Source organism: Hemitrygon akajei, unplaced genomic scaffold (assembly GCF_048418815.1).
Source record: "Hemitrygon akajei unplaced genomic scaffold, sHemAka1.3 Scf000136, whole genome shotgun sequence".
Taxonomy (NCBI): Eukaryota; Metazoa; Chordata; class Chondrichthyes; order Myliobatiformes; family Dasyatidae; genus Hemitrygon; species Hemitrygon akajei.
This window is the reverse complement of record NW_027332022.1, coordinates 1,342,702-1,366,093: the sequence shown is the minus strand read 5'-3', so window position 1 is coordinate 1,366,093 and position 23,392 is coordinate 1,342,702. Positions and strand designations below refer to the sequence as shown.

The following is a 23,392-nucleotide window of genomic DNA, read 5'->3' as shown; positions in this document are numbered from 1 at the left end:
CTGTACCTTCCCGTACTTGTGCACTTGGCAATAAATTCAACAGGACCTGAGAAATCTTAGTGAGATTTGATTAGTGATGATCATCTTGGCAACTCGGTAGGTCGAATGTATGAGTTAAATGCAAAACCCTGAACAGTGTTGATGATCAGAGGGATCTTAGACTCCAAGTTCATCGCTCCCTGGAATTGACAGGGTGGTGAAGAAGGCAAATGACATGCTTGCCTTTATAAGTCAAGATATTGCATTCAAAATTCAGGAAGTTATGTTGCAACTTCTTAAAACTCGAGTTAGGCCACAACTGAAGTATTTCCTGCAGTTCTGGTCGCCTCATTCCAGAAAGCACTTCAATGGCCCAGGAGAGGGTACCGAAGATTTTTTGATTTGGAACAAGAAGGCAGCGGGAGAGCACCAAAGGATTTCCAGCGGGAAGACATTTTGAGTTCTTGGGGGAAGAGAGAGGCCAGACTACGCAGGCATGTGACGTCAGCCTGTTGAATGCAAACAGTTTAAAAAGAAGGCAGCCATATCCAGCGGGCAGTGTTGGGAGCGGGCAGCGGATTGAGAGGCAGCAGAGTGAAAGGGCTTTGGCTCAACGGGCTTCGGCAGTAACGGGACGAGGCGAGGCAGTTGTTGATTGCAAAAGGAAGTTGTATGTGTGTGAGGCCGATTTTCTGTGGTCGGTGTCAGATGTGGGAGGTCCTGGAGTCTCCTGGCGTCGTGGACGGCCACATCCGTACCCGGTGCATCGAGATGCAATTCCTAAGGGAGCGTGTTAGGAAACTGGAGCTGCAGCTCAATGACCTTCGTCTGGTCAAGGAGAGCGAGGAGTTGATAGAGAGGAGTTACAGACAGGTGGTCACACCGGGGCCACGGGAGACTGAAGAAGTGGGTCACAGTCAGGAGGGGGAAGGGGTAGAGTCAGGTACTAGAGAGTACCCCTGTGGCTGTACCCCTTGACAATAAGTACTCCTGTTTGAGTTCTGCTGGAGGGGGGACAGAGTCTGGCCCTGTGGCTCAGAAGGGGAGGGTAAGGAAGAGGAAGGCAGTAGTGATAGGGAACTCTATAGTCAGGGGTTCAGACAGGCGATTCTGTGGACACAGGAAAGAAACTCGGATGGTAGTTTGTCTCCCAGGTGCCAGGGTCCGGGATGTTTCTGATCACGTCCAAGATATCCTGCAGCGGGAGGGAGAACAGCCAGAGGTCACGGTACATATTGGTACCGATGACATAGATAGGAAAAGGGAAGAGGTCCTGAAAACAGACTACAGGGAGTTGGGAAGTAAATTGAGAAGCAGGACCTCAAAGGTAGTAATCTCGGGATTACTGCCTGTGCCACGCAACAGTGAGAATAGGAATAGAATGAGGTGGAGGATAAATGCATGGCTGAGAGAATGAAGAAGGCGGCAGGATTCAGATTTCTGGATCATTGGGACCGCTTTTGGGGCGGGTGTGACCTGTAAAAAAAAAAAGGATGTGTTGCACTTGAATCCCAGGGGGACCAATATCCTGGCGGGCAGGTTTGATAGAGCTGTTGGGGAGGGTTCAAACTAGTTTGGCAGGGGGGTGGGAATCAGAATGTGAGTGCAGGGATTAAGGTAGAAGGACAAGGGCATGATGCTAAGAGTTCTGAGTTGATGAGGAAGGACAGGCAGGGGACAGAACATAATTGTAGCCAGTTAAAGGGGTTGAAATGTGTCTAATTCAATGCTTGAAGTATTAGGAACCACGAGGATGAACTTAGAGCATGGATTAGTACGTGGAACTATGATGTTACGGCCGTTACTGAAACTTGGTTGGAGGAAGGGCAGGATTGGATGATGCAGTTCCCCGGGTTCATGTGTTTCAAAAGGAATAGGATGGGAGGTAGAAAAGGCGGGGGAGTGGCATTGGTGGTCAGGGATAGTATCATGGCTATAGAAAGGGAGGATGCTGCAGAGGGAGTGTCCACGGAGTCAGTTTGGGTGGAAGTCATAAATAGGAAGGGATCAATCACTGTGCTGGGAGTAGTCTATAGGCCCCCATATAGCCCTCAGGCCACCGAGGAGGAGATAAGTAGGCAGATTTTAGAATGGTGCACTAAATACAGTGTAGCAGTTCTGGGTGATTTCAACTTCCCTCATATTGACTGGCACCTCCTGAGTGCAAGGGGGATAGATGGGGCTGAATTTGTTAGGTGTGTTCAAGAAGGATTCCTGACACAGTATGTGGACCGGCCGACGAGAGGAGAGGCTATACTGGATCTAGTTCTGGGGAATGAACCTGGTCAGGTGACAGACTTCTTGGTGGAGGAGCATTTTGGTGAGAGTGACCACAACTCCCTTAGCTTCAGCCTAGCTATGAAAAAGAAATAAAATCAGACTAAATGGTGAAGTGCTTAACTGGGGAGGGGCTAACTTTGAAGGGATGAGGCAGGAACTAGCGAGAGTAAATTGGAAACAGATGTTCAAAGGGGAAAGCACGGAAGTAATGTGCAAGAAGCTTAGGGACCACTTGAGCTGAGTTCAGGATAGGGTTGTCCCACTGAGAGAAGGGAAAAAATGGTAGGAAAAGGGAACCATGGCTGACGAAAAATGTGAGGCAACTCGTCAAGAGGAAAAAAGAAGCATATGTTAGATATAAGAGGCAGGAAGTAGGTGGGGCTCATGAGAAATATAGGGTACCCAGGAAGGAGCTAAATAAAGGACTTAGGAGAGCTCGACGGGGGCATGAGAAGGCCTTGGCATGTAGGATTAAGGAGAACCCCAATGTGTTCTATGCATATGTGAACAATAGGAGGATGACGAGAACAAAGGTGGGACCGCTAAAGGATAAAGAGGGCAACGTGTGCCTGGAGGTGGAGGAGGTTGGGGAGGTCCTAAATGAATACTTTGCTTCAGTATTCACAAGAGAAGAGGATCTTGATCAGGATGAGGTCGAAGTAGAGCAGGCCTGTGTGCTGGACAATGTGGAGATTAAGGAAGAAGAAGTGCTGGATCTTTTTAAAAACATCAAAATTGATAAATCCCCAGGGCCGGACATGATACACCCCAGGTTGTTGTGGGAATTGAGAGAAGAGATCCCTGAAGCATTAGCTATGATCTTTGAATCCTCTTTGGCTGCAGGGGAAGTGCCGGAGGACTGGAGAATGGCAAATGTAATTCCCTTGTTTAAAAAAGTTAATAGGGAGAAACCTGGGAACTATAGACCGGTGAGTCTTACCTCGGTGGTCTGCAAAGTACTGGAAAGGATTCTTAAGGATAGGATCGACGAGCATTTGGAGAAGCACAGTCTACTCATGGATAGTCAACATGGCTTTGTGAAGGGAAGATTGTGCCTCACGAGCCTGATTGAGTTTTTTGAAGAGGTAACAAAAGAAATTGATGAGGGTAGGGCAGTCGATGTGGTCTACATGGACTTTAGCAAGGCATTTGACAAGGTCCCTCAGGAGAGACTCATCCAGAAAGTCATGAGGCATGGGATAAGTGGAACCTTGCCTGTTTGGATAAAAAACTGGCTTACAGGAAGAAAGCAGAGGGTAGTTGTGGAAGGAAAGTATTCTGCTTGGAGGTCGGTGACTAGTGGAGTGCCGCAGGGATCTGTCCGGGGACCCCTGCTATTTGTGATTTTTATAAATGACCTGGATGTAGAGGCGGAAGGATGGGTGTGTAAGTTTGCGGATGACAGGGAGATTGGAGGAGTTGTGGATGGAGCTGTAGGTTGTCGAACGTTACAAGAGGATATAGACAGGCTGCAGAGTTGGGCAGAAAAATGGCAGATGGAGTTCAATCCGGACAAGTGTGAGGTGATGCATTTTGGAAGGACAAACCAGGAGATTTGAGTACAGGATTAATGGTCAGTTCCTTAAGAGTGTGGATGAACAAAGGGACCTTGGGGTTCATATCCATACATCCCTCAAGGTCGCTACACAGGTTGATAGGGTAGTTAAGAATGTCTGTGGGATGCAAGGCTTCATTAACAGGGCGATTGAGTTCAAGAGTAGAGAGGTCATGTTTCAACTCTACAAATCTCTGGTGAGACCGCATTTAGAGTATTGTGTTCAGTTCTGGTCACCTCATTATAGGAAGGATGTGGAAGTTATGGAGAGGGTGCAGAGGAGATTTACCAGGATGCTGCCTGGATTCGAGGGCATGAGCAGTAACAAGAGTTTGTATAAACTCGGGTTGTTTTCTCTGGGGCGGCACAGGCTGGGGTGAGACGATGGAGGTGTATAAGATCATGAGAGACATCGATAGAGAAGACAGACAGTATTTTATTTCCTGGTTACAAATGTCTAATTCAAGAGGCCATGTATTTAAAGTGAGAGGGGGCAGTTTGAGGGGCAAGTGTTTTTAACAGAGAGAGTGGTGGGTTGCTAGGATGTGCTTGCCGGGGTGATGGTTCTGGCACACTGGTGACTTTTAAGAGATATTTAAATCAGCGCATGAATGTGAGGAACGTCTGGACATTGAGTTGGCAGAAGGGATTAGCTGGCCCTTTGATTCCTAATTTAATTAGCTGAGCAAAACATTTTGGGCCGAATGGCCTGTTCTGCTACCGTACTGTTCGATGTTCTGTGTGTGTTGTCGAGAGGTTTCGGGGAGACGGAGGCAAATGGAGTGAGTGGGAACAACAGGTCAGCTGGAGCCCAGTGTGGGAAATGTGAGATCACCCACTTCTGTAGGAGAAACAGAAACATTGAGTCTGAGTAAATGTTGAGGGACTGAGGTGCAGTGGGTAGGGAGGGAGGTAGAAGGTTCATTGTATTTATTGTAAGAGTTATTAGGTATAATAGTGAAAATGACTTTAACAATTATTTGGGCTTTGTTGAGATTGTACCCGGAATATGGTGTAAAATCCCGCTCCCCATACTAACACGGGTTATACAGACCAAAGGACAAACTGCTGGAGGAACTCAGTGGGTCGGACAACATCTGTGGAGGGAAATGGACCGAGACCCTCCCTCTGGACTGAGTGTGGACGGGAAATAGTCAGAGAAAAGAGGTGAGGGGTGGGGATGGGGCAAGAGCTGGGGAGTGAGAGGTGGATCCAGGTGATGGGGGAGGTGGAGAGGTGGAAATAGTGACAGGGGTGGGAGGTGAGTGGGTGGGGCAACACGGGGCTGCAGAAGATGGAAATTAATTCCACAGCGGATCAACAAAGAGGTTAGAGAGTATTTGTTATAGAGAGTGCGATGAAGATTCACCAGACTGATCCCTGGAGTGGTGGGGTCATCATATGAAGAAAGATCAAATGTGATAACCCTTTCATTTAGAGAATCGAGGACTGAGAGGTGAACACATTGAAATGCACAACATCATTACCGGTTGAACCAGGGATCCCAGTCTCTGAAAAAGGGGGTGGACTGTCCGGGACTTAGATGAGGGGAAATGTCTCTATTCCGAGGGTGGTGAATGTCTGTAAATCCCCACCACAGAGGGCGGTGAAGACTCAGTGATCGTCCTCACATAAAACAGAGGCCAGCAGATGTGTGGAGACCGAAGGGATGGAGGAAATGAGGATCGGGCAGAAACATGTGGCTGAGATGGGAGAGCAGCCGCCATCTTGCTGATGGTTAGAGGGGCTGAATGGCCACCTCCTGCTGTTTCTCACTTGATGTTTCAGTGTTCCTGTCCAGTGAGGCCGGGGAAATGTGAATAGAAACATAGACTGATTTAAATAAAACCTGCACAATTCTGGTTTGGGTCTAAAATGTGTGCCGGACCGGGATGGGATTCAAACCCGTAACTGTGACCCGGGGGGTAAAGGGATGGGGACGGGGAAGATGCAGAGGGAAATTTTAAAATATATCTATTGTAATTATGAGATAATGTTTGAAATGCGATGAGGGGGGTCGGGCAGCGTGTGAGGGGCGAGGAGCGGAGTCACCGAGTCACGTGGGAGACCGTCCACCCGTCACGTGATCCCGTTGTACCGCAGGGCTGCAGCATCTGCAGGTTCGTTTCCGAGGCCCCGCCCACCGTTCGGATAACGCGCTGACGACATCGCGCATGCTCAGTACGGGAAGGGAGTTCCGTTCTTTGTTCTAATGGGTCGGCGGTGGGATCGGGATCCGCATCCGCCGGGATCCTTGCCCCCAGGGGCGGGGAGCCGGTGATGGATTATTCTCTGCCGGGCGACAGCAAGAATTCCCCTACGGTGAGTATTGAAGCCCGTCCCGAGCGGGGAGGTCTGATGTTGCGCAGTGAGTCCCTTTAACTTACCCGAATTCAAACAAGAGAAAATCTGCAGATGGTGGAAATGCGCGCAACGCGCACAAAATGCTGGAGGAACTCAGCAGGCCGGGCAGCATCTATGGAAAAGAGTACCATTAGCGGCCGAAACCCTTCGGCAGGACTGGAGAATAAAAGGTGGGGGTGGGGGAGGGAGAGAGAAACACAAGGTGATCAGTGAAACCTGACGGGGGAGGGGATGAACTTTCCCGAACTGGCGGCCTCACCTCGCTTCCTTCACAGAATCTGCCGGGGTCGGTCCGGGTTGTGAGACCTACACACCGAACCGTCTGAGATGAGCCGCCGCTCAGCCCCTGTTGTTCTGGTCCTATTAGCAGGATGAAGTAAAACACGTTTCTATACTGTTACTGACAGAGAATTGTATAATTGCTTGTTCTGTGTGTTATTTGAATGTACTTGCCTGTGATGCTGCCACAGGTCAGTGTTTCTCTGTCCCTGTACCTTCACGTACTTGTGCACTTGGTAACAAATTCAACAGGACCTGAGAAATCTCAGTGAGATTTGATTATTGATGATCATCTTGGCAGCTCGGTAGGTCGAATGTAGGAGACAGTACACTGTTAAATGCAAAACCCTGAACAGTGTTGATGATCAGAGGGATATTAGACTCCAAGTTCATCGCTCCCTGAAAGAGACTGCACAGATTGATCGGGGGGGTAAGGCGGCAAATGACGTGGTTGTCCTTATTAGTCGAGACATTGAGTTCAAAAGTTGGGAATTTATGTTGGAGTTTTATAAAACTAGTTAGACCACATCTGGAGTGTTTCATACAGTTCTGGTCGCCCCCATTCTCGGAAGGATGTCGGGACTTTGGAGAGGGCGTAGAAGAGGTTTACCAGGACCCTGCCTGGATTAGAGGGCATGAGCTATAACGAGAGGCTGGACAAACTTGAGTTGTTTTCTCCAGAGTGGCGCAGGCTGGAGTGAGACTGGATGGACATTTATACGACTACGAGAGGGATAGAGTGGAGAGACGATATATTTTTCCCAGGGTTGAAATATTTTAGATAAGAGGCCATCCATTTGAGGTGAGGGGGGTAGATTAATGGAGATATGAGGGGCGTGTATGTTTTTCCTCACCGAGTCTGCTGGGTCGGTCACTGGAATTTGCTCCCTGGGGCGACCCTCCTCTCTGACGCGGTAATCACCCCACGCATGCTCACAGCCCCCGGATGGGCGGTGGTTTGTTTTTATCCCGTTCGTTGTTGAAGCGGATCGTCTGGGGGATCGAGAGTGGTAGGGCGAGGGTCCTCGCCTCCCGCCCTGGGCAGAAAATCGGTGAGTACTGAGGCCAGTGTCGAGTCGGCAGCTCCGATGTTGGGCAGTGAGTCCAGGTAACTTCCCGAACTGTCGGCCATTTACTCATTTTCCAACTATCTGTGCCCCTCTAAGACGGACACACTTCACTGAGCTCTCCCTGCGAACCAGCAACCCAGGCGGCCAATCTCCACACAGTTATAATGGCGAATCAGCCTCAGGGCAAAGGGGCGCCTATTTAAAACAGAGTGATGCACCATCAATAACTCACGCCGAGACTTAGGAAGTGAGATATCGGCTTTTATTGACTGAAGAACAACACTACATCCTGGGGAAAATGAGGGAGAGCAGCAGGCCACAGTCGCCTTTATACAGGGGTCTGTGGGAGGAGCCACAGGGGTAGTCAGCAGGGTCTTGGGAGGAGCCACAGGAGCAGTCAGACAGGTATATCTAGTTCACCACACAGAGATTCGGAGAAATTTCTGTAGCCAGAGTGTGGTGAATGTGTGGAATTAGCAGAGGGAGCCGTGGGGGCCCGGTTGGGGGTATTCACCAGGTTCTTGAGTGGTTACGATGAGAAAGTCGTGGAGTGGGGCTGAGGAGGGGGAAAAGGGTCACCCTGATTGAACGCCGGAGCAGACTCGATGGGCCAAACGGCCTAATTCTGCTCCTTTGTCCTATGGAGCCGGTTTATTGTCGGGGAGACGCGCCCACCGGTCACGGTATCCTGTTTTCCGCTCTTATTCTGCCGCAGATCTGCAGCCTGCGGGTTTTTCCCGAGCCCCCCCCCCCCCCACCCCCGGCTCTGACGATGTGAAAATCTCATTGCGCAGTAATGCAGTAGTTCTTGGCTGGCAGAGTACAGTCACCGTTTTGAGCTGACGTGGATTTGTTGGAGAAATCTAATATTGGCCAATGAGTCCCGTTAACTTCCTGAACTGTCGACTTCGCCTCGCTTCCTGGAACTTCTCAAAAACTTTTTTCACTTCAGATAAGCCGCTTTTAAGCCTGGTGATATGTATCTTCTCCCTAATGGGGGTGGGTGAGAAAGGAGAATGTCCCAGGTTGTGGGGATCTTTGATTTTACCGAGGGAGTGGGAAGTCCAGAAGGAGTTCACGTAGGGAAGACTGGTTTCTGTGATGAGCTGATCTGTGTCCATAACTCTGCAGTTCCTTGCAGCCATGGGCAAAGCAGTCACCATACCAATGCGTGGGGTATCCGGATGGGAAACTTTTTATGATGCATTGATAAAATTTGGTGATGGGCAAAGTGTATATTCCAAAGTTCTTATGGTTTGTTCTAGCTTTGTTATTTTCAGATCTTTTATATAGTCGTATTGTGGTGAGCATTTGGTCCATAACGAGAGATAAGGCAGCTCATTAAACTCAATAACAGTTTTATCATGATAAACACAAAATAGACCAGCCAGCACGACCCGGAGAGTAAACCCAACCAGTCTCATACAGACAGGGGAGGCGACCATCACACACCCTGGTTACAGTTAGTGTGACCCAGAAATACACAAGCAAGTAACTGTATAATCCAAGCTAAAAGGTAACAATAAATGAACTGGAACATCCCATCATAATCCCACAAAAGCATTTTAACACAAGAACAATAAACAGTGCTGCTCATTAGAAATGTAGGGGGCGGGCTGTTGACCAACCCCTCCTCCTGAGGACCATCAGTGATCGTCCTTGATCCCTTCTCCCAGTTGATTCCATCTGCTCATTCCCCACCCATCTTGTTCAACCTCTGTCCAGCCTGTATCCCAACACCTCAATGATATATATCAACCATCTCGTTCAACCTCTGTCCAGCCTGTATCCCACCACCTCAATGATATATATCAACCATCTTGTTCAACCTCTGTCCAGTCTGTATCCCACCACCTCAATGATATATATCAACCATCTTGTTCAACCTCTGTCCAGTCTGTATCCCACCATCTCAATGATATACATCAATCATCTTATTCAACCTCTGTCCAGTCTGTATCCCATCACCTCAATGATATATATCAACCATCTTGTTCAACCTCTGTCCAGTCTGTATCCCACCACCTCAATGATATATATCAACATCTTGTTCAATCTGTCCAGCCTGTATCCCACCACCTCAATGATATATATCAACATTTTGTTCAACCTCTGTCCAGCCTGTATCCCACCACCTCAATGATATATATCAACCATCTTGTTCAATCTCTTTCCAGTCTGTATCCCACCACCTCAATGATATATATCAACATCTTGTTCAATCTGTCCAGCCTGTATCCCACCACCTCAATGATATATATCAACATCTTGTTCAATCTGTCCAGTCTGTATCCCACCACCTCAATGATATATATCAACCATCTTGTTCAACCTCCATCCAGTCTGTATCCCACCACCTCAATGATATATATCAACATCTTGTTCAATCTGTCCAGCCTGTATCCCACCACCTCAAATGATATATATCAACATTTTGTTCAACCTCTGTCCAGCCTGTATCCCACCACCTCAATGATATATATCAACCATCTTGTTCAATCTCTTTCCAGTCTGTATCCCACCACCTCAATGATATATATCAACATCTTGTTCAATCTGTCCAGCCTGTATCCCACCACCTCAATGATATATATCAACATCTTGTTCAATCTGTCCAGTCTGTATCCCACCACCTCAATGATATATATCAACATCTTGTTCAATCTGTCCAGCCTGTATCCCACCACCTCAATGATATATATCAACCATCTTGTTCAACCTCCATCCAGTCTGTGCTGCCTGGGGTGATGGTAGTGGCAAATACATTGGGACTTTTAAGAGATATTTAGATCAGCACATGAATGTGAGAAAAATGGAAGGATATGGACACTGTTCTGGCAGATGGGATTAGTTTAGTTGGCCATTTCATTAATTGAATAGACTGAGCACTGTGCTGTACTGTTCTATGTTCTGTGTCTCTTGTTGAGAGGTTTTGTGGTAATGGAGGCAAAAGGAGTGAGTGGGAACAACAGGTCACTGGAGTCCAATGTGGGAAATGTGAGATCACCCACTTCTGTAGGAGAAACTGAAATCCTGAGTGTGTTAAAATGGAGAGTTTAAGTGCAGTGGGTGGAGAGGGAGGTGAAAGGTACATTGTATTTATTGAAAGAGTAATTGTGTGTAAGAGTGAAATGACATTAACAATTACTTGCGTTTTGTTGAGATTGTACCTGGAATATGGTGTAAAATCTCGCTCCCCATACTAACATGGGTTATATAGGCCTGCTGTTGAAGAAAGGCTTAAAAAAATAAACCAGCAAATTATAGACCAGTGCTTCTGACATCACTATTAGAAGCACTGCATATGTAAGTATTTGAAAAGACAAGACTGACTTGGAACAGTCAGCATGACTTTGTTTACTCCTGGCAACACACACAATTTTTTTTTGATGAGGTTATGGGGAATGTTACCAGGAAAGTAGATAAAGACAATGAAGCGAATGTTGTTTACATGGTCTTTTGCAAGCATTTAACAATCCTGCATCGGAGGTTGGTCAAGAAAATTCATTTGCATCACGTTCAACGTAAGGAAGTAAATTGGAGTAGACAATGTCATTTTGGCAGAAGGTGGACTGAGATGGTAGATGATTGTCTCCATTAGAAGGTGGACTGTGATGGTAGATGATTATCTCCATTAATCGTTGGGTCCATTGCTGTTTGTCATCTATATCAATGATTGGGATGGTAATGTTTTTAACTTGATAAGCACATTTACATGTGACACCAAGATTAGGGGTGTAGTTGACAGTGAGGCAAATTATCTATCATAGGTTACAGGGATCTGGAACAGCTGGAAATACTGAGCTGAAAATGGCAGATGGAATTTACTGCAGGCAAGTGCAAAGTGTTGTGCTATGGTAGGTCTTACACAGTAAACAGTAGAGCACTAACGTTGCGGTGGAACAAAAGGATCTGGGAATAGAGGTCCATAATTAATTGAAAGCAGCGCCACAGGTAGATAGGGTGGTTAATAAATGCTTTTGGCATAGTGACCTTCATCAATTAAATTATTGACTGCAGGAGATGGGATGTTATTTTGAAGTTGTATAAGACATCGGTGAGTCCGAATTTGGAGTATTGTGTGAGGTTTTCATCACCTACCCACAGGAAAGATGTAAGTAAGTTTGAAAGAGTACTGGGAAAAATGTCAAGGATTTTTCTGGAGGACCTGGTTGATAAGGAAAGGATGAATAGTTCCGGACTTTAATCTTTGAAATGCTAAAAATTGAGAGGAGACTTGATAGAGCAGAGATAGGTAAATGCAAGCAGGCCTTTTCCACTGAAGTCGCGTGAAACAACAACCAGAGATCATGCTTTGTGGGTGAAAGATGAACAGTTTTAGGGGGACATGAGTGGATAAGTCTTCAATCAGAGGGTTGAGAGAATGTTGAATGAGCTGTCAACAGAACATAAGAACATAAGAGATAGGAGCAGGAGTAAGCCAATCGGCCCCTCAAGCCTGCTCCGCCATTCAACAAGATCATGGCTGATCCAATCTTAACTCTAGTTTTCACCGAATCCCACAAGACAACAGTGCTAACCAACAGGGCACCATGCCACCCATTTTATTTTATTATTCATCCCGCTCAAACCCATGTAATCACCTGGCGGAAAAAAACCGAGTTGCCAATTGAGGAGAAAAAATCTGGAAAATTCCTCTCCGACCCATCCAGGCTATCGAAAATTGGTCCAGGAGATCACATGGCTGATCTAAACCTAGCCTCATGTCCACTTACCTGCTCGCTCACCGTATCCCCTAATGCCATTTTTATCCAGGAAAATGTCTATCTCCGTTTTGAATTTATTGAGTGTAGTAGCTTCCACAGCTCTCTGGGGCAGTAGATTCCACAGCCCCACTACCCCACTAGAAGTGGTACATGCGAGCATGATTTTGCCTTTGAAAATATGGATGGGTGAATATGGCTACTGTGCAGGTGGGTGGGAACAAGTGGTTCAAATGACTGAGACAAAGCACCTGTACTGTGTTCTGTTTTGATATGACTCTCTAACTATGACTCTGACTGCTTGATCACAGACAAAGGTTTGATTGAGTAAAAATCCAAAATTAATAGCAGACTTGAATGATTCACACCTTAATTCCCCAAGAATATTCAACAGGGTGGATATGTTTTGATATGAAGTCAAACTGCCCACACACTCCCAGACGCGGATCTTTCATAACCAGGGAAAGACAAAATGCTGGAGTAATGCAGTAGGTCCGGGCAGTGTGTATGGAACTGAATACAAAGGGAGCGTTTCTGGCTGAGACCCTTCAGAGGAACTGGAAAGGAAGGGGGAAGAGGCAATATCATTGATTGATTTGGATTGTGCAGGTTGCTTTTCTGTGAGACTCGGAGCTCAGGGTTTGTGTTTAAGCAGCTGCCTGCACATTCCTCAGAACAGGGAGCGGCATTTCTGCTGAAACTGGTTCGACATTTCACTCTCAATCCTGTAAACAAAGTCACTTCAGTATTCTATTTAACTATTTCTGCATATGCAAATATGCTAAGCTGTTAATAGTTTGCAATGAACCTGTAGCATGTCGTAAACGACACTGCTGATGGGCTCGAACCAGCTGAGTTACCAATTACAGCTGTGAGTTTGCAGTTTTTAATTATTTTTACTTCAGACGCACATTATCTGCAGTTATTTTTAAACTTTTTTTCCCAGTACTTTTTTTAAAAAAATGGATCCACGACATTCCCAACTGTGACATTCCTTAATATAAAGACATTACACAGTGTATGAAACATGCATCTTTCTCAGTCAAAGTTGCCAATAACCCTTGAAATATTGTTGATGTAAGGGTAAAGGTGAGGGGTGGAATGAGGTGCAGAGAGAGAGGTTGAGCAGGGAGAAGGGAAACGGTCAGGGCGAGGGTCTGCAAGGTGGACAGGGAGCAGCTAAGATGAGGGTGAGGGTAGATGGGGGGGGTAGACCTTGGAACAGAATGGGTAGACAGTGGGAGGAGATATAATTAGAGAGAAAGGGACAGAGAGAGTGGGTGAGTGAGGGGTTTGAAAGATGGGTAGAAAGGGGAGAGAGATCTGGAGAGGGGGAGTGAGAGGTAGGAAGGGAAAGAAGAGTGAGAAAGGGTAAGAGGGAGTAGGAGATACAGGGTGAGAGAGGGTGGGACTGTGAGAAAGGGAGTGAGGGAGATAGTGAGAAGAGTAGAGTGTTGGTGGAATAGGAGAGAAAGGTGTAGAGGATGATGGACAGAGTGGAGAGGATGTAGAGAGGATAAGGGAGTAGAGCCGGAGTGATAGTGTGAGTGGGGTTTCGGGAGTGGGGGGAGTGGAGGATGGAGATGAGGAAGGAGAGGTGTGGATGAGGGGGCGAGGAGGATGGGTGAGTGAGAGCAGCTGCAAGCAAGCAGGGGTGAGTGACTGGGGATTTGTGGGAGAGGGACGAGTGAGATAGGCCGTGAGGAGGGAGCGGAGCTTAAACAGAACAACGTTTGCTATCCTCCAACCCTCCATTACCACACATGTCAGCAAGTATAATTTAAATATACTTGCCACGACAACTCAGTCACCCCTCGCTCCTCACTGAAGGCCACAGTTTAAGAATAAGGGGTAGGCCATTTAGAACAGAGTTGAGGGAAAACTTTTTCACTCAGAGAGTTGTGCATCTATGGAATGCTCTGCCTCAGAAGGCAGTGGAGGTCAGTTCTCTGGATGCTTTCAAGAAAGAGTTAGATAGAGCTTCTAAAGACAGCGGGGTCAAGGGATATGAGGAGAGGGCAGGAACGGGGTACTGATTGTGGATGATCAGCCATGATCACAGTGAATGGCAGTGCTGGCTCGAAGGGCCAAACGGCCTACTCCTGAACCTATTGTCTATAAAACTGTACCGTCTGGCACCGACAAACATTCCACTCTCAAAATCACTGAGATCACATTTAATCTCCATGGTGATGTTTGTTGGAGACAGAACGTACCCTTTACTAAGGAACAGGACACGGAGAGAAGCGCTGATAAAGCTGTGGGTTTAGTTAATGATTATCACCAGGAGCTGACTGCACACTAACCAGGATGTGTTCATTATTTGCAGAAAGTAGGAGGGGGAGGGGAAAATGCTAAATGATAGGAGAAGACCGGAGGGGGTGGGGTGAAGCTGAGAGCTGGAAAGGTGATTGGCAAAAGGGATACAGAGCTGGAGAAGGGAAAGGATCATGGGACGGGAGGCCTAGGGAGAAAGAGAGGGGGAGGGGAGCACCAGAGTGAGATGGAGAACAGGCAGAATGATGGGCAGAGAGAGAGAGAGAGAGAGAGAATAAAAGGGAGGGGAAATTAAAACTAAATATATCAGATTGTTGTAAACTAAATATATCAGATTGAACTGAAAGCAGGCACCGCCAGTTGAAGGCAATTGAGATTTTCTCTCTCTCTGGGTCTAGTGTCTCATTGGAATGGGCTCCACAATATTCAGGAGAAGCAGATCATTACAATTAATTCTGTAATCTCTGCAGCACAATGGTCTTTGAAGGACAAGTGAGTGAGATGTTACAGGTGAGAAGCAGGATTAAGGTGTTGAGATCACAGACAGACCTAGATTGGTCACAGTAAATTCAGCATGTGAATTTTATTAAATCTCACATCAGCATCCTTTGGCTGACAAATCACATCCAGTGAATTTAATGCAAAAGGGATTTTCATCATTCAGTAAAGGGAAACAGCTCAGCTATTTGTAAAGTATGAGTGATAGCGAGGAAACACACCAACAGTAGGAAAGTAAACAGACCCATTAGTCATAATTTTATCTGATCAATCAGGTTACTTATTTCTAATAAGTGAACATTAATTTCAAGGTGAAATACATTCTTGTCTTGCAGTACTCGTTAGGGTGTGGTTATCTCCAGTTTGTAATCTTGACACATTGCTGCCTTGCCCATTATTGTAATGGCCCCATTGTGGACAAATATTGAAGTTTGCTTTATCAAAGGGCTGACTCTGAGATCAGTGGAGCTCCAGACATTTGGGGCACAGTTAAATCTGGCGAAAGGGAATGTCCGGTGTTCAAAAGAAAATATTATTCCAAAATCATAACTTTTCACCAGAGTTGACAGTACCCGTCCTGCTGCTGTGCTTTTCCTATTAGCTCAGGAGGATCTTTGTCCTCGCCTATTGCTATGGTTTATAGTCTGAAAATAAATTGCTCCCCAAATATACAATAAATTAATGCCAAGAGAAAATCTGCGGAAGCTGGAAATTCAAGCAACAAACACAAAACGCTGGAGGAACGCAGTAGGCCAAACAGCATCTACAGAAAAGATACAGACGATGTTTCGGGCCAAGGCCCTTCAGCAAGACCGGCCAAAAAATAGATGATAGGTCAGAGCTAGAAGGAGGGGGAGGGGAGTGGAGGAAGAGGCGGAAAATGATAGTTGAAACTGGAAGAGGGAGAGATGAAGTAAAGTGCTGGGAAATTGATTGGTGAGAGATGCAGGGCTGGAGAAGTGGGAATCTGATAGGAGAGGACAGAAGGCCATGGAAAAGGAAAAGTGGGGAGAAACACCCAATGGAGGCAATGGTCAGGTAAGGAGATAAGGCCAGAGGGGGAAAGAGGGATGGGGAATGGTGAAGGAGGGCGTTAATACCTGAAGTTTGAGAAATCGATATTCATGCTATCAGGTTAGAGGCTACCCAGACGGAATATAAGGTATTTCTTCTCCAGTCTGAGTGTTTCCTCATCACGGCAGCTGAGGAGGCCATATACTGACATGTCAGGATGTGCATGGGAAGTGGAATTAAAATGGCCGGCCACTGGGAGATACCGCTTTTTCTGGCGGACGGAATGTAGGTGTTCTGGAAAGCGGTGCTGCCGAAAGGTCTCGGCCCAAAATGTCGACTTTTTTCTGTAGATGCCTCCTGGCCCCGGCCCGCTGAGTTCCTCCAGCATTCTGAGCGTGTTGCAATGAATTAGTGTGTTGACACCAACTGAACGGAGCCGGGATGCGGGTCGCGGTTGCTCCCTGGAGCGGATTGAGTTGTGGACAGATACTGGATGTAATCTGTGTCACCGTGCACTGAGGCACAATAGGAAGCCTGGACCGAACAGCCCAATAGAATCATTTGCTTGAATCAGCTTTTGTGTCATATAATGTGCTGTGGAGCAGGGTGTGGAATTACATACTGAATGATGTGAAGCCCAGGTTTATATGTGTGTTATCAACTGAATCTCACTCACGGTGTGTTCACTTACTGTTTGCACCCACTAAGTTCAGGTACTCGGATTCGCTGGAACAGAAACAGAAGCTCAGCACCAAGTATACACATAGACCGTACTGGGTGGGGAACATTGTGATGTTTCAATACGTTCCTCGTCAGGAGAGGATTTCCAGTGTTTCTACCTTTTCAATATTGTCTTTAAAGCTGTGTGGCATTACGGACATGGATGCTTTTTACTGTGTGTGTGTTTTTAAGGAAAACAGACATGCATCTGGCAGTGATACTTAAAATGCAGATTACAGGATTGTAATAATCTGCTTCTGCTGAATATTGGGGGAGGAGAGGGGAGAGGGGGGAGTGAGGGCGGGCAGGAGAGAGGGGGAGGGTTGGGAGAGTGGGGGAGAGATGGGGAGAGAGTGGGGAGGAGAGAGGAGGGGAACCAAGATCCTTCCAGGCAGGTTTTCCAGAACGATTCAGGAGGGCTAATTTTGCAGGAGGATGGGACCTGGGGTTATAATGTTGAGAATGGATGGAGCTGTAGGTTACAAGAGGATATAGACAGGCTGCAGAGTTGGGTAGAAAAATGGCAGATGGAGTTCAATCCGGATGTGTGTGGTGATGCATTTTGGAAGGACAAACCAGAAGACTGAGTACAGTATTAATGATCAGTTACATAAGAGTGTGGATGAACAAAGGCACCTTGTGGTTCGAATCAATATATCCCTCAAGGTCGCTGCACAGATTGATAGGGTATAAGAAGGCCTATGGGATGCTAGGTTTCATTAACAGGGGGATTGTGTTCAAGATTAGAGAGGTCATGTTGCAACTCTACAAATGTCTGGTGAGACCGCACTTAGAGTATTGTGTTCAATTCTGGTCACCTCATTATAGGAAGGATGTGGAAGCTATGGAGAGGGTGCAGAGGAGATTTACCAGGATGTTGCCTGGTTTGGAGAACAAGTCATATGAAGCAAGGTTAGCAGAGCTGGGACTTTTCTCTTTAGAGCATAGAAGAATGAGAGGGGACTTGATGGAGGTCTACAAGATTATGAGAGGCATAGATAGGGTGGATAGTCAGTAACTGTTTCTCAGGGCATCATTTGCAAACTCCAGAGGGCATATGTTCAAAATTAAGGGAGGGAAGTTTAGGGGAGACATCAGGGGTACGTTTTTACACAGCGAGTTGTGAGTGCCTGGAATGACTTGCCAGGGATGGTGGTGGAGGCTAAAACATTAGGGGTATTTAAAAGCCTTTTGGACAGGCACATGGATGAAAGAAAAATGGAGGGTTATGGGGTAGTGTGGGTTTAGTACTTTTTTTAAGGATTGTATGGGTCGGCACAACATGGAGGGCTGAAGGGCCTGTACTGTGCTGTAGTGTTTGTGGTAATGGGGTAGTTGGTTCACAAACATGGCAGTGTGCAGTGAAACTGCTAGAACGGGGAGGCTGATGATAGGGCAAAATTGCAGTCAATGGGATGCTTCAACGTAAAAGCAAATAAAATGGAAATGGGAGAGTACAAGACTGACAGTGTTACAGTTGAATGCGTGCAGTGTATGGAATAATAGACGAACGCAGCAAAGTTACAGATCGGCATGTATGACATTGTGGGTGTCACTGAATCGTGGCTGAAAGAATATTTTATCTGGGAGTTTAACAGCCAAGGATACACACTGTATCGAAAGGACAGACAGGTCAGCAGAAAGGATGACGTGACTGTTGGTGAAAAATGAAATCAAATCATTAGAAAGAACTGACATGGGGTAGGAAGGTCTTGAATCATTGTGGGTAGATCTAGGAAACTGCAAGTGTTACAAAGACCCTGATGGGGATTATATACAGACCCCCACTCAGTAGTAATGACATGGTCTAAAAATTACAACGGGAGATAGAAAATGTATCTCAAAAGGGCAGTGTTACGATAGCCGTGGGATATTTTAACATGGTAAAATCGGGTTGGTGCTGGATCCCAAGAGGCAGAATTTGAGAGCAGCTTGTGGTTGATCCCGTTCGGGGATCATCTATTCTGTATTGGGTGTTGTGCAGTGAACTGGAAGTTATTAGAGAGATTCAGATAAACAAAAAAACATCCAGGGCCAGTGATCATAATATGATGGAATTTACCCTGCAATTTGAGAAAATAATAATGTGGGACAAGAAAACAGAGGATGAAGTGAAAAAGTATCTTGGATCAGTTTTTACTGTGGGAAGATGAAAGTGATATGGGATGAGAGCAGAAGATTGTGGCTCAGAGGGACAATGGAACAACTATGAAATGGAAGAACAGACTCGATGGGCCAAACGATCTATTTATGCTCATATATTTCATGGTCAGAACATTCAGTAATTGGGCAGCATCTTGCTCTGTCACGATTCCAATACCAGGTCTTCCACTATTTCTCTTTCCACTGATCCTATCTCATATACTGTTACCAGCACATATTCAGTATCATAATTTAAAAAAAACATTTTATTCCTGTTACCCTGCAGGAAATGTGATCATTAATTATGCTGGGGAAGGTCTCGTTCAATAAGATAATGATAACATGAGTTCAGTTTAGCTTCAGGAGACAATGTGAGACGTATTCTTGCCCTCTGGTGACTGCCAGGTTTTCCAGCGCGATCTCCGGCCCATTCAGAGGATCATCATGTTCTCAGTGTTCTGTGGGTTGGTGTGGGAGTGTTAGTTTTTGAACTGGGTATGACCGAGACGCCGGAGCATATTACCAGCAGCAAAGAGTCTTGAGTGTTTTGGTGCTTGGATTAAAATCCAGGGATGGGGACTCTGGGAATATGGAACTGGCAGTGTTTGGACATCGGAGGTTGTGACGGGATTTTCGTCGTCCTGCTGTGAAACAGAAGTTTCCGGTGGATGGATATTGATTGTTGGGAATTTACTAACAACAGCCACCAGTCTGAGACTTGCCGGGTGATGCACCATCAATAACTCTCAGAGAGGTATAGGCTTTTATTGGCTGGAAGAAAGAACAAGCAGCAATTGACCACCACACTACATCCTGGAGACAGGCCGGGACTCAGGCTTCAATCGCCTTCATACCGGGGTCCATGGGAGGAGCCACGGTCAGTGGGAGGAGCCACAGGAGCAGTCAGCAGGGGGGGCTTGTCCAGACAGGTACATGTAGTTCACCACAGGCACATAGTTAATCTCCTGCCTCACCGGCTCATCACACACTCCTGGGGTCAGAAACAGTATGAAGCTACCTCCACATCGTCCCATTACACACATGCGTGGTAAGACTCAGAGAGAAGTTCCCTCCACTTCTCCCATCCCACACTCCCAGGGTCAGACACAGATTGAATCTCCCTCCACACTGTCACATCACACACTCCCGGGTTGAGATACTGTCTACTTTCTTCCAGCCAATAAAATTGATGCACCATCAATAACTCTTGGAGACGTAAGGCAAGATATCCGCTTTTATTGGCTGGAAGAAAGAACAAGCAGCAATTGACCACCACACTGCATCCTGGAGACTGAGACCAGGGCGGAGACCCCAATTGCCTTTATACCGGGTTCTGTGGGAGGAGCCACGGTCAGTGGGAGGAGCCACAGGAGCAGTCAGCAGGGGGAGCTTGTCCAGACAGGTATAGATAGATAGATACTTTATTCATCCCCATGGGGAAATTCAACCTTTTTTCCAATGTCCCATACACTTGTTGTAGCAAAAACTAATTACATACAATATTTAACTCAGTAATAATATGATATGCATCTAAATCACTAACTCAAAAAGCATTAATAATAGCTTTAAAAAAAAGTTCACCATACCGGGTGGTTAAGTGGCAAGTCCCTGTGAGCTTGGGTGATGGGATATCACAGTTTTTCACCCAGTTAGAATGGACTGCGGATCAAGCTACCTGGTTTTATGAGGTGCTGAGCAAATATTTTTCCTCTAGGCTCCATTGTTTGGTTCTGGAGTTCCTTTGGCAACAATGTCTGATAATCTGAGGAGAGAACAAGTTCCTTTTCCATTCCTCACAGGAAGAGGCTTTGATTAAATAGACTGCGCTGTTTTCACACCAGTAGTAATAGACCCGGGGGTTCAGTGTTTAAATCAGGTTTAGAAATCCACCCTCACTGACGGCTGTCAGTCAGAGGAAATCAAACAGCAACTCAAGATGCTGGGGATCTGCACTGAACCAGAAAATGTTTGAAGCTATTCTGATGAAAGGTTGTGATGCGAATCGTTAACTTTGCTCCTCTTCCCAAAGCTGTTGCTTACCTGCAGAGCGTTTCTCATGACTATAGTTTCTTTCTATTACTTTCACCTTCGGATGGTTTAAATCTTCTGGAAAAGGATCTGCGCCAAGTCGCACGTTTTGTGATAGTTACTCGAACACTAAAAAAACCACAGCTTCTCGCAGTAATCTATTCCGATCACACACACAGAATGCCAGAAGAACTCAGCAGGCCAGGCAACATCTATGGAAAAGTGTACAGTCAAAGTTTCAGTCTGGGACTCTTCAGCAGGACTAACTCTCGGCCTGCACCATTGTCTGTACTCTTTTCCATAGATGCTGCCTGGCCTGTTGAATTCCTCCAGCATTTTATGTGGGTGTGTTGCTTGGATTACCAGCATCTGCAGAATTTCTCATGTCTGAAATTATCCTGATTATTTTCTTCAGCTATCTGAAGCAACTTTCTGAGCAGTTCTACTGGCCACATCACACTTTCTGTACATTTCTGAATGCAGTGTAAAGAATTTGGAGGTAAGGTCGATCCATTTTGCCGATGTAAGGAGTTAATGGGTTCATTTCATTGTCTGATTCTCAGACCTGAGGAGGGTCACCGCAAGCTGTGACGTGTTTTTTTCAGAACGAATGTCAATCAAAGAAGATTTAGTACATTGATAGTTGGTTGGTGTGAATTCCCTTTCAGGAAATACCTGTGAGCTTTTGTTTCTGTTTGCTGAATTAGAAGAATTAGAGTTGAATCTATCTAATGCACTGTTAGTGGATGAATGGAGAATATAACTGTATTCATTGGTATTAGGCAAAGACGGGGACTTGATTGTGTTTGATATTATATGGATAAATGAATTGTGCACTTGCTTGGAACACACAGCCTCAAGCGGGATCTTGACAGGAATCTGGAGCATATAGAAACATAGAAAACCTACAGCACAATACAGGCCCATCGGTGCACAAAGCTGTGCTGAACATGTCCCTACCTTAGAAATTACTGGGGTTACCCATAGCCCTCTATTTTTCCAAGCTCCATGTACCTATCTAAAAGACTCTTAAAAGACCCTATTTTATCCGCCTCCACCAATGTTGCCGGCAGCCCATTCTACGCACTCACAACTCTCTGAGGAAAAAACTGCGTAAAATATATTTGCTCCTGTCGGGTGGATGAAAGAGTTTTTATTTTTCAATGTGATGAATTCCGCAGGGCACAGATTCTTGATAGGAAAGGTTTCTGCAGGCGGACGCAGGATTGGGCTGCTGAGATGAGCTTATAGAACGGCGGAACAGGATTGAGAGTCCGAATATCCTAGTGCTAATACAATATGGCAGTATCAATCTCAGACAAATAGGAGACGCAGTGAATTTAGAGTTCAGAGATTTCCCATCACTGACTGATGAGAAACAGTTGATGTGTCTGTAAAATAAAGGCAATGTCAGGCAAATTCAATGTAATTTCATGATTGCTGCTCCGACATGGCAAGTTGTTCCAGTAAGTGAGCAATCAACTGAAGGGAAGGGTAGTCCTGGGAGATGGTAATCTCGGTACAGTTGCTCCCCAAATGGTCAATTGCCCCAATGATCCACCTGCGGACAACGGTTGAAAATGGCTTCATGAAAAGGCTGAACCTGAGATCACGGCATCTCCAGGCAGCTGGTGCACAGTTAGATCTGGAGAAAGGAAGTGTGCAGTGTTCAATGCAAAAGATTATCCCAAATGCATAATTTGACCAGAGTCAACACTGTCCTTTCTTCTGCTATCTAAATGCAATAAAGCTGTAGATGGTGCTGTGGTTTATAGTCTGACAATAAACCGGCCCCAGGGTGAAGAGTGTATCAGACTGTACTAGGCTAACTGAACCGGGATGCGGGATGTGATTCCACTCTGGAGCAGATCAAATTTTAGAGAGAAAGGTAACCATTGCCACTGTATACTGATGTAGTAATTCTGCATCGATCCACATGTTAGGAAGACGTTCATGCAAAATGAGACTTTGTGTGGTTTAACACAAGGTTTGTGGAACAGGGTGTGGCGTTACCTTCTGAAGGCGCCGATGTTCAGGTTTATGAGCGTGTTATCAACTGAACATTGCTCAGGGTGTGTTCACTTACTGTTAGGGCCCATAAAGTTCAGACACTCGGATTCACTGAAACCAGACTCAGGAGTCCAGCACCAGGTAAGAACAGGGACTGTACTGGGCTGTGTTAGGGTGTTTTAATAAGCCCACCTGTCAGGGCAGTTTTCTAGTATTGCTGCCATATCTATACTATCATTTGCTGTTCCAGGGGATGCGGAAACAGGTGAAGATACATTAGGTTATTTTTATGAGGTGAAACTCTTTTCAAAGGAAAAGAGAAGCAGATTTTTTTACACAGTTTCTGGACAGGTGAGTGAAGTGCTGCAGGTGGTCGCAGAGATGTTCAACTGAGATCACAGTCCAGCTGTGATAATGGAGAACGCAGGAATAGCACTGAGTGAGTGCATGTC

At 46.0% G+C, this 23,392-nt stretch overlaps 1 protein-coding gene across 3 annotated transcripts in view; it reads left to right on the top strand.

Annotated features, from left to right (window-relative positions):
• Positions 1–23,392, top strand: part of LOC140723795 (NACHT, LRR and PYD domains-containing protein 3-like) — a 50,019-nt gene that overhangs the window by 2,373 nt on the left and 24,254 nt on the right. Inside the window, exon 1 of one of the 3 annotated variants that reach the window (XM_073038329.1) lies at positions 6,015–6,136. The exons of the other annotated variants lie outside the window; for them this stretch is intronic. The gene's annotated coding sequence lies outside the window, so the exon portion shown is untranslated. Of the gene's footprint in view, positions 1–6,014; positions 6,137–23,392 lie in introns of those variants that run through there. 3 annotated transcript variants of the gene reach the window in all.